The 10,852-nt window shown below is 39.5% G+C and overlaps 1 non-coding gene and 1 pseudogene across 1 annotated transcript; both read left to right on the top strand.

Moving 5' to 3' along the window:
• The first annotated feature begins 1,490 nt into the window (after positions 1–1,490).
• LOC142166728 (small nucleolar RNA U3) lies at positions 1,491–1,619 on the top strand (annotated as a pseudogene).
• A 398-nt stretch (positions 1,620–2,017) lies between these two features.
• Positions 2,018–2,178, top strand: LOC142166742 (U1 spliceosomal RNA). The gene has a single exon (XR_012697124.1). It is a non-coding gene; the product is annotated as a U1 spliceosomal RNA (small nuclear RNA).
• The last annotated feature ends 8,674 nt before the right edge of the window (positions 2,179–10,852 follow it).

Genomic DNA, 10,852 nt, shown 5'->3' with positions numbered 1-10,852 from the left:
ACAATATTCTATAAAATAAATAATACTAATTGATACTAATAACTACTATTCAAGTAAAGAATTGTGATTACATGATATTTATTCATTAGCTACTACGAATAGGCAAAAATAAAATAAACAAACTACTCAATCATCTTTAACCACGGATCCATCACCGATTAAGTGGTCTATTTTTCCATCAGGATGCTCAAAAAAGTCTGTCACATCTAAATGTATGGTGTCAAATTCATTGTAATAGACAAAATTAGCTTCGGGACCTTTATTCTTTAGAGATGCTTGATAAAGCTCAAACAAATGTCTTGGTGTACGATAAATATTTGCCCAATGACCTTTTCCATCGCAACGATAGCATTCAATTTCTGAACCATTTGCCTTTGGCTTCTCATATTTCCCTTTCCACTTTTGGTGGTTATTTTTCTTTGGGGGGATGATTAACACAAGAAAAATTTCTTCCTTGTCCACGGCCACGGCCACGACCACGAATAGGGCCACGGCCTTTTCCACGCTTAGCATAGTGGGAATACACCTCATCCACTTCAGGCAATGGTGTAGACCCACTGGGCCGATTATCGTGATTTCTCATGAGGAAGTTATTGTTTCGTTCGGCCACAAGGAGAAGAGAAATCAACTCAGCGTACTTCTTGAAACCTTTCTCTCAGTATTGCTATTGTAAGACCATATTGGAGGCATGAAACGTTGTGAACATTTTTTCAAGCATATCATAGTCAGTGATACTATCTCCACAGAGTTTCAATTTAGAAATAATTTTGAACATCGCAGAATTATATTCAGAAACAGACTTAAAATCTTGGAGCCTTAGATGAACTCACTCATATCGTGCTTATGGAAGAGTGACTAACTTTAAGTTGTCATATTTTTCCTTTAAGCCATTCCACAAAACAAGTGGATCTTTGAGTGTGAGATATTCTATTTTCAACCCTTCATCAAGGTGATGACACAGGAAAATCAAGGTCTTAGCGCAGTCTTGGGTAGATCCTTTATTTTTATCTTTAATGGTGTCTTCAAGACCCATTGTATCTAAATGGATTTCAGCATCAAACACCCATGTCATATAGTTCTAACCCGAAATTTCAAGAGCAACGAACTTTCTTTTCATAATATCAGTTATAATTAAAAGAGGGGAAAAGTTATACCTTAATCTTCTCAAAGGGCTTCTTGAGACGGTAAAGTCTCATGCTGATAACGTGAAATAAAACAATAAGGAAAAGAATAATATTGCAAGGAAAAGAGCAAGGTAATTCTTATTGAATTTTTTGGGATGATTTACAATGTGGTAAACCCCCTCTATTTATAGGGGGAAAATGACTTAGCCACAAAATAACAAACTCTCTAAAAGATAGACATTCACTCTAAGTACAATGCTATTCATAACAATAATTAAATAGTCCTTACTTTCTTGTCCAACGTACCACATCGACAAGCAACCTAGGCAAAGAAATATTTATATATCAGCGATGCACTGAATGGATACGATCTTACTTGAACAGGATCTGTTCTATAGGCTCGTACCACTGTATCCTTGAGTTCTAAGGAGATAGAAAACCAAGTCAGCCCCAACCTCGGTGCGGTGATATGGTCTAATGGTTGTTTGACAGACCCTTCAATCTTTTTTGCTATACCTTTGTTTGCTTTGAAAAATCAAAATGTAGGCGCAGACTTCACTCAAGATCAGTGTTGGCATATGTTTTTTACTTGGAACGAAGATGATCTCTTGGTACATTTGCTGTTCGGAAACTGAATTAGGACAACTAATGACTATGGAAAGATTCAATAGAGAAATATTCATGATTTTTTTACTAATTTCTTCTTCTAATACAAATAAAAGATTCACAAGGAAGATGCATAGTCTGAAGTCTGGAATACTGTTTATGAAGAGGTCGAATAACGCAGTAATTGTGGGAAGTCTCGGAACAACTGAAGTGACAATGTTATGAAGATTAAAATACTTTGTCACGCATCGTTTAGTGAAGAAGATAAAATAGTTGTGAGAAAAAATATACTTACTTGGGCGGGATAAATGGTTGATTAGAAAGGCCCATGTCCTACGCTGGTGACCTTCATTGCACTTTGGATGAGTGACCGCCTAAGGTCGACCCAACTAGTCGAGCCTATGTGATAATTTGTAGTAGTGAGGAGTTGCCTTCGTGCAGCCCCTACCCAATCCAAAGCCCAATTATTTTTTGAGTGCCTCATTAACAGATCTATTAATTGGCTTGAGCACACATTCTCAACTCCACTCTTATAGTGATGTCCTGAGTTTTGGAAGGGCTTTAGGGATTTCTTCTCTATTCACTTATAGGCAAAATTGTGTCTTTCTTTTTCTGTAAAAAAATAAAAAATAAAAAATTCTATATAATCTCGTTGAGGGTTTGATTAAGGGTGTCAATGGATATTTAAAAGTCGATTAAACCGATCTAATTGATTTTTAGGTTTCTTTTAATAAAACCATTGGTTTTTATATAAATCTATAACTATACCGATAATTAGGGTAGGTCTTTTATTTTATGAAAATAAATCGAAAAGTACCGAACCGTACTAAATAAACTTACATGCGAAAAATATATTTATATATTAAGTTTAAAAATAATAAAGCATTAAATTTTCCTTTGGCATTGGAATTATGAAAGTCGTTACAGGTTAACAAGTAATTAAACTCAAATTCTTAATTCCCAAACCTATTATACTACTCCTATTGAAACTAAGGGTCTCTTTGGAAGGCCACCCGATTATTGGAATTGGTGTAATTACTAGGATAGTAATTACACAATGTAGTAATTACGAAAACCTATTTATTTGTCATAACGTAATTACAATATAATTACAAGTATATTATTTGGTTGCACAAGTATAATTACACAATTCGATTAAATTTTAAATGAAGTAATTATCAAAACTTAAAAGTTAATATAATAAATATATGCATATAAATAATTTTTTTATAAGTATAAATAATATTAAATTTGGTACTTAGGATGCATATTTGTGAGACCCCATGTTTTTTCTTTTTCTGTTACGTAATATACGTAACGTGGCGTGATTATATTAGGTATATATGATTGGGTATAGCACATTGGGAGAATAAGAATGAAAATGTGTGGTAATATCAAGGAAGTAAACTAAAGCTGTAGGTCAAAGGAATCCCTTAAACAAAGGTTCGTGGTTAAAGAAATGGCTCGGGTGGCACCCCGCGTGTTCCGAAGGTTTAAGTTAATTTACACATGTGGGATAAGACCAAGAGTATCTAATATGATAAGAATAATGTGTTATGAGGTATTATAATATCACACTGGTCACATGTTAAGTTTTGGAATCAAACAAGTTGCGAAATAAAGGTCGGCAAAAGTTATCGTAAATTTCTCTAATAAATTTTCTAAACTTTGGATCAAATGTATCAGATCATTTCTCCCAATATATAAAGAGTTTTGATACCCACAACCTATCGAATCTAATGTCTACAAGTCTAGTTCGCAACCAAAAATACCTTACATCAATCCGACATCGTAGTAAAAAGTTATGACTATTTCACCACGGACTGTCCAGGCTGAAATCGGGCCGCGAACCGGGTCGGGTCAAACAAGTAGTATAAGTCGGCAAATTCAACTTTTCAGACCTAAAAACATTTAATTTTCGTCCTAAAACAGAAAGAAAGCTGAAGAGAAGGTTGCATGGTGTTCTTGAGTGATTAAGGTGTGTTTTTAACAATTTCTACCCTTAAAGTTTGCCCCCGTGCCTAGAAACACAATCTTTACGATATGCAATCATCTCCCCCTTCTATTAGCTGTGTTTAGAGCTATTATTGGAAGATAGGAATTTGTTGTTCTTGCTGGTTCTTCAGGATTTATACTTGGTTTTCCAAGGTAATCATCTTGGGACTCTTTTATGATTGTTTTTACAAAGTTCTACGTACGTTTCGTCAAGTTAGGATCATATGGCAAATCTGCCGATTTAAACTCAATTATGAACTGTTTATAGATGCATATAAGCTGCATATATATAGTGTTTTCGAAGCTTAGGACGTAAGGAATAACTTTTGTGAAGGAACTACAGGCATTCAGACGTTCGTTGGAGAGGTATGTTAAGGCTAAACTTTGTCCTTCCGTTTAGCACGAATTCTAGGAAATTCCTAAGACGTCAAATGTGATATTTTACTATTCTATTGCTAGAAAGACCTTCTGTGAAAGGCATTGGGATCGTAGCTGAAGTATTTTCATGATACTATTAGGTTGATATTTCACTCGTTCGGTTAAATAGGGTATTCGACATCTATATATGTCATTTGTTCGGCTTTCTTAACTATATGTCCATATATGTGAATTCTTACTCGTCTTTGGGTTGTGTGACTAGAAAATAAAGGCATTTAGTATTTTCGATCAGTCCTTCTCCCTTGTTAAAGTGTATCTTAAAATCTCTAAAGTGACACGTCGATTTCCAAAAATCTAAAATATAATTTTTATGTTTAAACTACTAAACACTTGATTTTAGAAATACTTTCTTTTACTAAATATCAAGAAATCAGGTATAAGGACTAAGTGAAGCACCTTAAGCTTTTTATGAACATCTTCAAAGTTAAGTTATCTTTCTAAAAGTCGAGTTAAGTTTTTAAGCTTACTCAAAAGAAAAAAAATATATATGAGGTTCCACGAGATAATTGTATGTGATACGGAGATGATTATGAGATTATGAGAATAAGAGTACCTATGAGCCAAGATTGGCTAAGTTCTTGTTATCTCCTATTATGTGCATTCAAAGTTTATATCATATATGACATATTATACATGGACTTCGAGCTATAATCGGAGGTACGAGGCCTATTTGCCCGAAAAACTATATATATTGTACAGATGGCCACAGGTTGGCAATATGATGCCGGTTAGCTACTGGAAGAGACCGCCATTGGTAGCATTTGGTTGGGTATGTCATGCATTTGCATCAATATATATGTATTCACGACATATGATTACACAAGCATACCATGCATATTTGATTACTATGAGGACGGATGTCGTCCATGGAGGCTATCAGAGTTTCAGTGTCACGTGGTATCTCTATTACTTTTTTTTTACATCAGCTATGTATGATTCTACTTTTTGCCTTACATACCAATACATTTTTATTCGTACTGATGTCCCATTGCCTGGGGACACTGCATTTTTGTTTCATGCGTGCAGGTCCAGGTAGGGACTCTGATCGACCCCTCTGCTAGGATTTCGAGGTTCAGCTGTGAGTTGGTAAGCTCCACCTCTTCCTGGAGCTTTCATAAGATGGTTACTTTTGTTGTACAGTTTGGGTATATTCGGGGCCTTATCTCGACAGTGCTTATGACACTCTTAGAGGCTATTGTGGACACAATATTTTGGGTTTCTTTTTGCAGCTTTCAGTCTCCAGCATATAGGCTTGGCATGTATATATATGTGTGTAGGCATGTATGTCTCCAATCGCGGCCTCGTCGGCCAGCTAGTACTTTATTATTTTGGCTCGTCTACCTTTGTTTATATGGCTTATTGTTATTCAGGTCATGACCTTAATGGTCCAGGCTTAGTATTTCAGATGTTGTGCTGCCCGATCTGTTGGACCCCTAGTTTAGTTAGCTAGTATGCCTAATGGCTAACTCGATCAAATACAGTATCGAGTGTCAGTCGTGCCTCCACTAGTTTGGGGCGTGACAAGCTTGGTATCACATCAGGTCGTATCCTAGGGAGTCCACAAGCCATGTCTAGTAGAGTCTTGCTTATGGGTGTGTTGTGCACCACACTTATAATCAGGAGGCTATGAGGCATTTAGGAATGGTTACATTTCTTTAAATTAATAAATCGTGCTATAGAGCGAAGTTATAAGAACATATGAAATCTAAATCGTGCTTTGTGTTTCTTATCTAACAGGCTACCTACGCTCAGGAGATGGCACATCGAGAGATAGGTATGGATCCAGGGGAAGGTACCAGTCATTCCCCACCAGGTCAGATGGATAGATTTCCCTTAGAGGCACACAGTGAATCTCTAGTACCCTTAGTTTCAGCTTCCCCAGCACTTGTTGGAGCCTAGGGAGATGCAGTACTCCCAACCTCACCAGTTCCATTAGTACCTGAGGCAGCTAGAGACACAGGACCTCCAGCACCTGTTGTTCCCCCATCAGAGACTGGGGAGCAGATGATGAGGGAGGCAGTTCAGTTGCTGACTAGGATGGTTTCTATTCATGAGCGACAGCTAGAGTCGGGAGCAGATTCCCGGAGAGATCGGACAGAAAGCTCGAAGGTACGAGAGTTTCTTCACTTGGCCTCTCCATTATTTACAAGATCCAGTTCCACTGAGGATCCCTAGGACTTTATAGACCAAATGTATAGAGTATTGAGGGTGATGCATGCCTTCGTCACCGAGGCTATGGAGTTGGCTTCTTTTCAACTATGTGATGTAGTCGTTCTATGGTATGAGGCATGGGAGAGATCTAGAGGACCTAATGCTCCTCCAGCAGAGTGGGAGGACTTCTCTAAGGTTTTTTTAGCCCATTATTTGCCACGGGAGGTTCGGGAGGCTCATCTTGACCAGTTTCTTAACCTGAAGCAGGGGGATATGAGTGTGAGGGATTATAGCCATAAGTTTAATTCTTTGGCAAGGTATGCACCAGATATCGTACGTACTATGAGGGCTAGAGTTCATCATTATGTGGATGGTTTGGGGGATAATCTGATTAGAGATTGTAGGGTAGCATCCCTATCGGATGATGTAGATATTTCCGACATACAGGCTTTCGCTCAGACTACAGAGGACCTTTCTCGTCGGATTCATGATACTCATAGGGATATGGAGCAGAGTAAGAGGGCTCGTACTACGGGGTCTTATAGGGAGCCACCGGGTGAATTTAGGCCCCCACTCCATCGATATCCACCTCGGTCAGCAGGTGGTTTCTCACCACAGATGTAGGGCCAGCGGTTTGATCGATATTTTTAGTCAGGACCGGGGTAGAGCTTAGGCTAGCCTGAGGGCCTTCGACAGGAGCATTCCGCACAAATGAGATAGCCTACTCCTCCATGTACTCAGTGTGGTAAGCTGCACACCGGGTAGTGTAGCCAGAGTTCGAGTGCATGTTATCATTGTGGGCAGACATGACATTTTATTAGTCGGTGCCCGGGGTTAGGCAGAGGTGCACCAGCTCAGCCTTCAGGATCCACAACAGCTTCTTCTCCCTCAGTCCGTGCTCCTTAACCAGGTCCACAGTGTACTCAGGGCCGTGGTAGGGGGAGAGGTGGAGGAGACACCTCAGGTTCTAGTTGTTGCCAGAATCGCTTTTATGCACTCACAGGCCGACAGGATTTAGAGGCATCCCTAGATGTTGTCACAGGTATATTGACAATACATTCTCATGCCATTTATGCATTGATAAATCCCGGCTATAAATTTTCATATATTACTCCATTTATTGCTGGTAAGCTTGACATGAGATTTGAGTTGTTGCCACAGTCAGTTGAGGTATCTACGCCAGTTGGCGACTCTATTGTAGCTAATCATGTCTATCGAGGTTGTACAGTGTTAATTAATGACTGTCCAACCTCTGTTGATTTAGTTAAATTGGTTATGCTAGACTTCGATGTCATTATGGGTATGGATTGGTTGGAGGCTTGTTATGTTAATATTGATTGTCGTTCAAAGGTGGTTCGATTTCATTTTCCTGGTGAGTCTGTCCTTAAATGGAAAAGTAATGCAACCACGCCCAAGGGTAAGTTTATTTCATACCTTAGGGCTCGGAAGTTTATTGCTAAAGGCTATATATACCATCTGGTTCATGTCAGGGATATAAATAAGGAGCCAGCGACTCTTCAGTCGGTTCCTATTGTGAATGAATTCCCGACGGTATTCCCTGACGGGCTTCCAGGAATTCCCCCCGAAAGGGAAATCGATTTTGCTATAGATTTGCTTCCTGATACGCAGCCTATATCCATTCCTCCCTACAGAATGGCTCCTGCAGAGCTAAGGGAATTGAAGGAACAACTGAAGGACTTGCTCGATAAAGGCTTCATTAGGCCAAGTACATCCCCATGGGGTGCTCCGATGCTCTTTGTTCGAAAGAAAAATGGCTCATTGCGGATGTGTATTGACTACAGACAACTAAATAAAGTCATTATCAAGAATAAGTATCCTCTTCCATGGATTGATGACTTGTTCGACCAGTTACAAAGTGCCAAATGCTTTTCGAAGATCGACTTGCGATCAGGTTATCATCAGCTATGAGTCAGGGATATTGATATCCCAAAAACAGCATTTAGGACGAGGTATGGCCATTTTGAATTCCTTGTCATGTCTTTCGGGCTTACAAATTCCCCAGAAGCCTTTATGGATCTTATGAACCGGGTATTCAAACCATTCTTGGATGAATTTGTGATTGTGTTTATTGACGACATCCTGATATATTCACAATCGGAAGCCGAGCATGCAGAACACTTGCGAGCTGTATTGCAGACTCTCCAAGACTACAGATTATATGCTAAATTCTCTAAATGTGAATTTTGGCTAACTTATGTAGCTTTTCTTGGTCATGTTATTACCGGTGATGGTATCAAGGTTGATGGCCAAAAGATTGAAGCTGTGATGACTTGGCCGAGGCCCTTGAATCCGATAGAGGTTCGTAGCGTTTTAGGCTTGGCGGGATATTACCGAAGGTTTGTGGAGGGATTTTCCTCAATCTCTACACCATTGACGAAACTGACACATAAGGGAGCTAAGTTTCAGTGGACTGAGGCATATGAACAAAGTTTTCAGGAACTAAAGAATAGGCTTACGACGGCACCTGTTTTAACTCTTTCGGATGGCACCGAGGGTTATGTTGTATATTGTGATGCCCCGAGAATTGGCCTAGGTTGTGTTCTTATGTAGCATGGTAAGGTTATTCCGTACGCCTCCAGACAGTTGCGGAAACATGAACAGAACTATCATACGCACGATCTTGAGTTAGCCACAGTTGTCTTCGCCCTAAAGATTTGGCGGCATTATCTATATTGGGTTCATATTGATGTTTTCACCTACTACTAGAGCCTTCAGTATTTATTTAAACAGAGGGAGCTGAACCTACGACAAAGAAGATGGCTAGAATTACTAAAGGACTATGATGTTGATATTTTATATCATCCCGACAAAGCTAATATTGTTGCTGATGCCCTTAGCCGGAAGTCCATGGGCAGTCTAAGCTATGTTGAAGATAATAAGGTCAAGATGACCAAATATCTATGCCAGCTAGCTAATTTGCAGGTGCGTTTGGTAGACGCAGAGGGTGGACGCATTCTCGTTCAGAATACAGCAAAATCTTCGTTTGTTACTGAAGTGAAAGAGCGACAACACGAGGATCCTGAGCTTATAAAACTTAGGGAAAGTATTCTACAGCAGCGACAACCTTTATTTGAGCTAACTGGAGATGGAGTCCTTAGATACCAGGGCCGCTTATGTGTAACGATAGTCGGAGAGCTCCGCGCCAAGATTCTTTTGGAGGCCCATTATTCTAGATATGCAATTCACCCCGAAGCGACTAAGATGTATCGGGAACTTCAACAGATCTATTGGTGGAATGGAATGAAAATAGATATCGCAGAGATGGTAGCCCAATGTCCCAACTGCCAGCAAGTTAAAGCCGAACATCAGAGGCATGGAGGCCTAACTCAATATATTGAACTTCCATTATGGAAATGGGACATGATAAATATGAACTTCATCACTGGTTTGCCTTGCACTCCACGGAGGTATGATTCTATTTGGGTAATTATTGATAGGCTTACAAAATCTGCTCATTTCCTGGAAGTTAGGATGACATATTCAGCCAAGGATTATGCCAAGCTTTACATTCGAGTGATTGTTCGCCTTCACGGAGTACAATTATCTATTATCTCTGATCAAGGGGCTCAATTTATAACACATTTTTGGAAATCTTTTCAGAAGGGTCTAGGCACGTAGGTAAATCTTAGCACCGCTTTTCATCCACAAACTAATGGACAGGTAGAGCATACTATTCAGACAGTTGAGGATATGTTACATGCTTGCGTGCTAGATTTTAAAGGAAGTTGGGATGATCATCTACCTCTTATTAAGTTCGCTTATAATAACAGCTTCCAAGCTAGTATTCAGATGGCCCTTACGAAGCACTATACGGGCGGAAGTGTAGGTCGCTGATCGGTTGGTTCGAGGTCGGGGAAGCAGAGTTGCTAGGTCCTAATTTAGTCTAGCAAGCAATAGATAAGGTAAAACTTATTAGAGACCGGCTGCGTACAACACAAAGTCGGCAGAAGTCTTATGCAGATGTTCTACGACGAGACTTAGAGTTTGATGTAGAAGATTGGGTTTTCCTAAAAGTATCGCCTATGAAGGGTGTCATACGATTTGGAAAGAAGGGGAAGCTCAGCCCCAAGTATGTTGGACCGTATAAGATTATTCGGAGGATTGGCAGGGTGGCGTACGAGCTTGATTTGCCTTCAGAATTGGAAGTAGTCCATCCCGTGTTTCATGTATCTATGTTGCGGAAGTGCATTGGAGATCCTTCACGTATTACACCCATGGAGGATATTCACATTGCTGAAGACTTATCTTATGCAGAGGTACCAGTAGCTATTTTATATTGGCAGGTTAGAAAGCTTCGAACTAAAGAAGAGGGAGTATTTAAATTCCTGAATGTTGAACACTTGTATTTGGGCCTGAGGCTATAGTATATGTTTTATGCATGTTTGGGCTCGATGTCGTAGTTTATGCTTATGCATGTTTGAGCCCAAGGCTGTAGTTTATGCTTTATGCATGTTTGGGCCCGAGGTCGTAGTTTATGTTTTATGCATTTTGGTCCTGAGGCTGTAGTTATGTATACG

Source organism: Nicotiana tabacum, chromosome 11 (assembly GCF_000715075.1).
Source record: "Nicotiana tabacum cultivar K326 chromosome 11, ASM71507v2, whole genome shotgun sequence".
NCBI classification, from domain to species: Eukaryota; Viridiplantae; Streptophyta; class Magnoliopsida; order Solanales; family Solanaceae; genus Nicotiana; species Nicotiana tabacum.
Note: the sequence above shows the minus strand (reverse complement) of the source record. Positions and strands in the feature narration are given on the sequence as shown.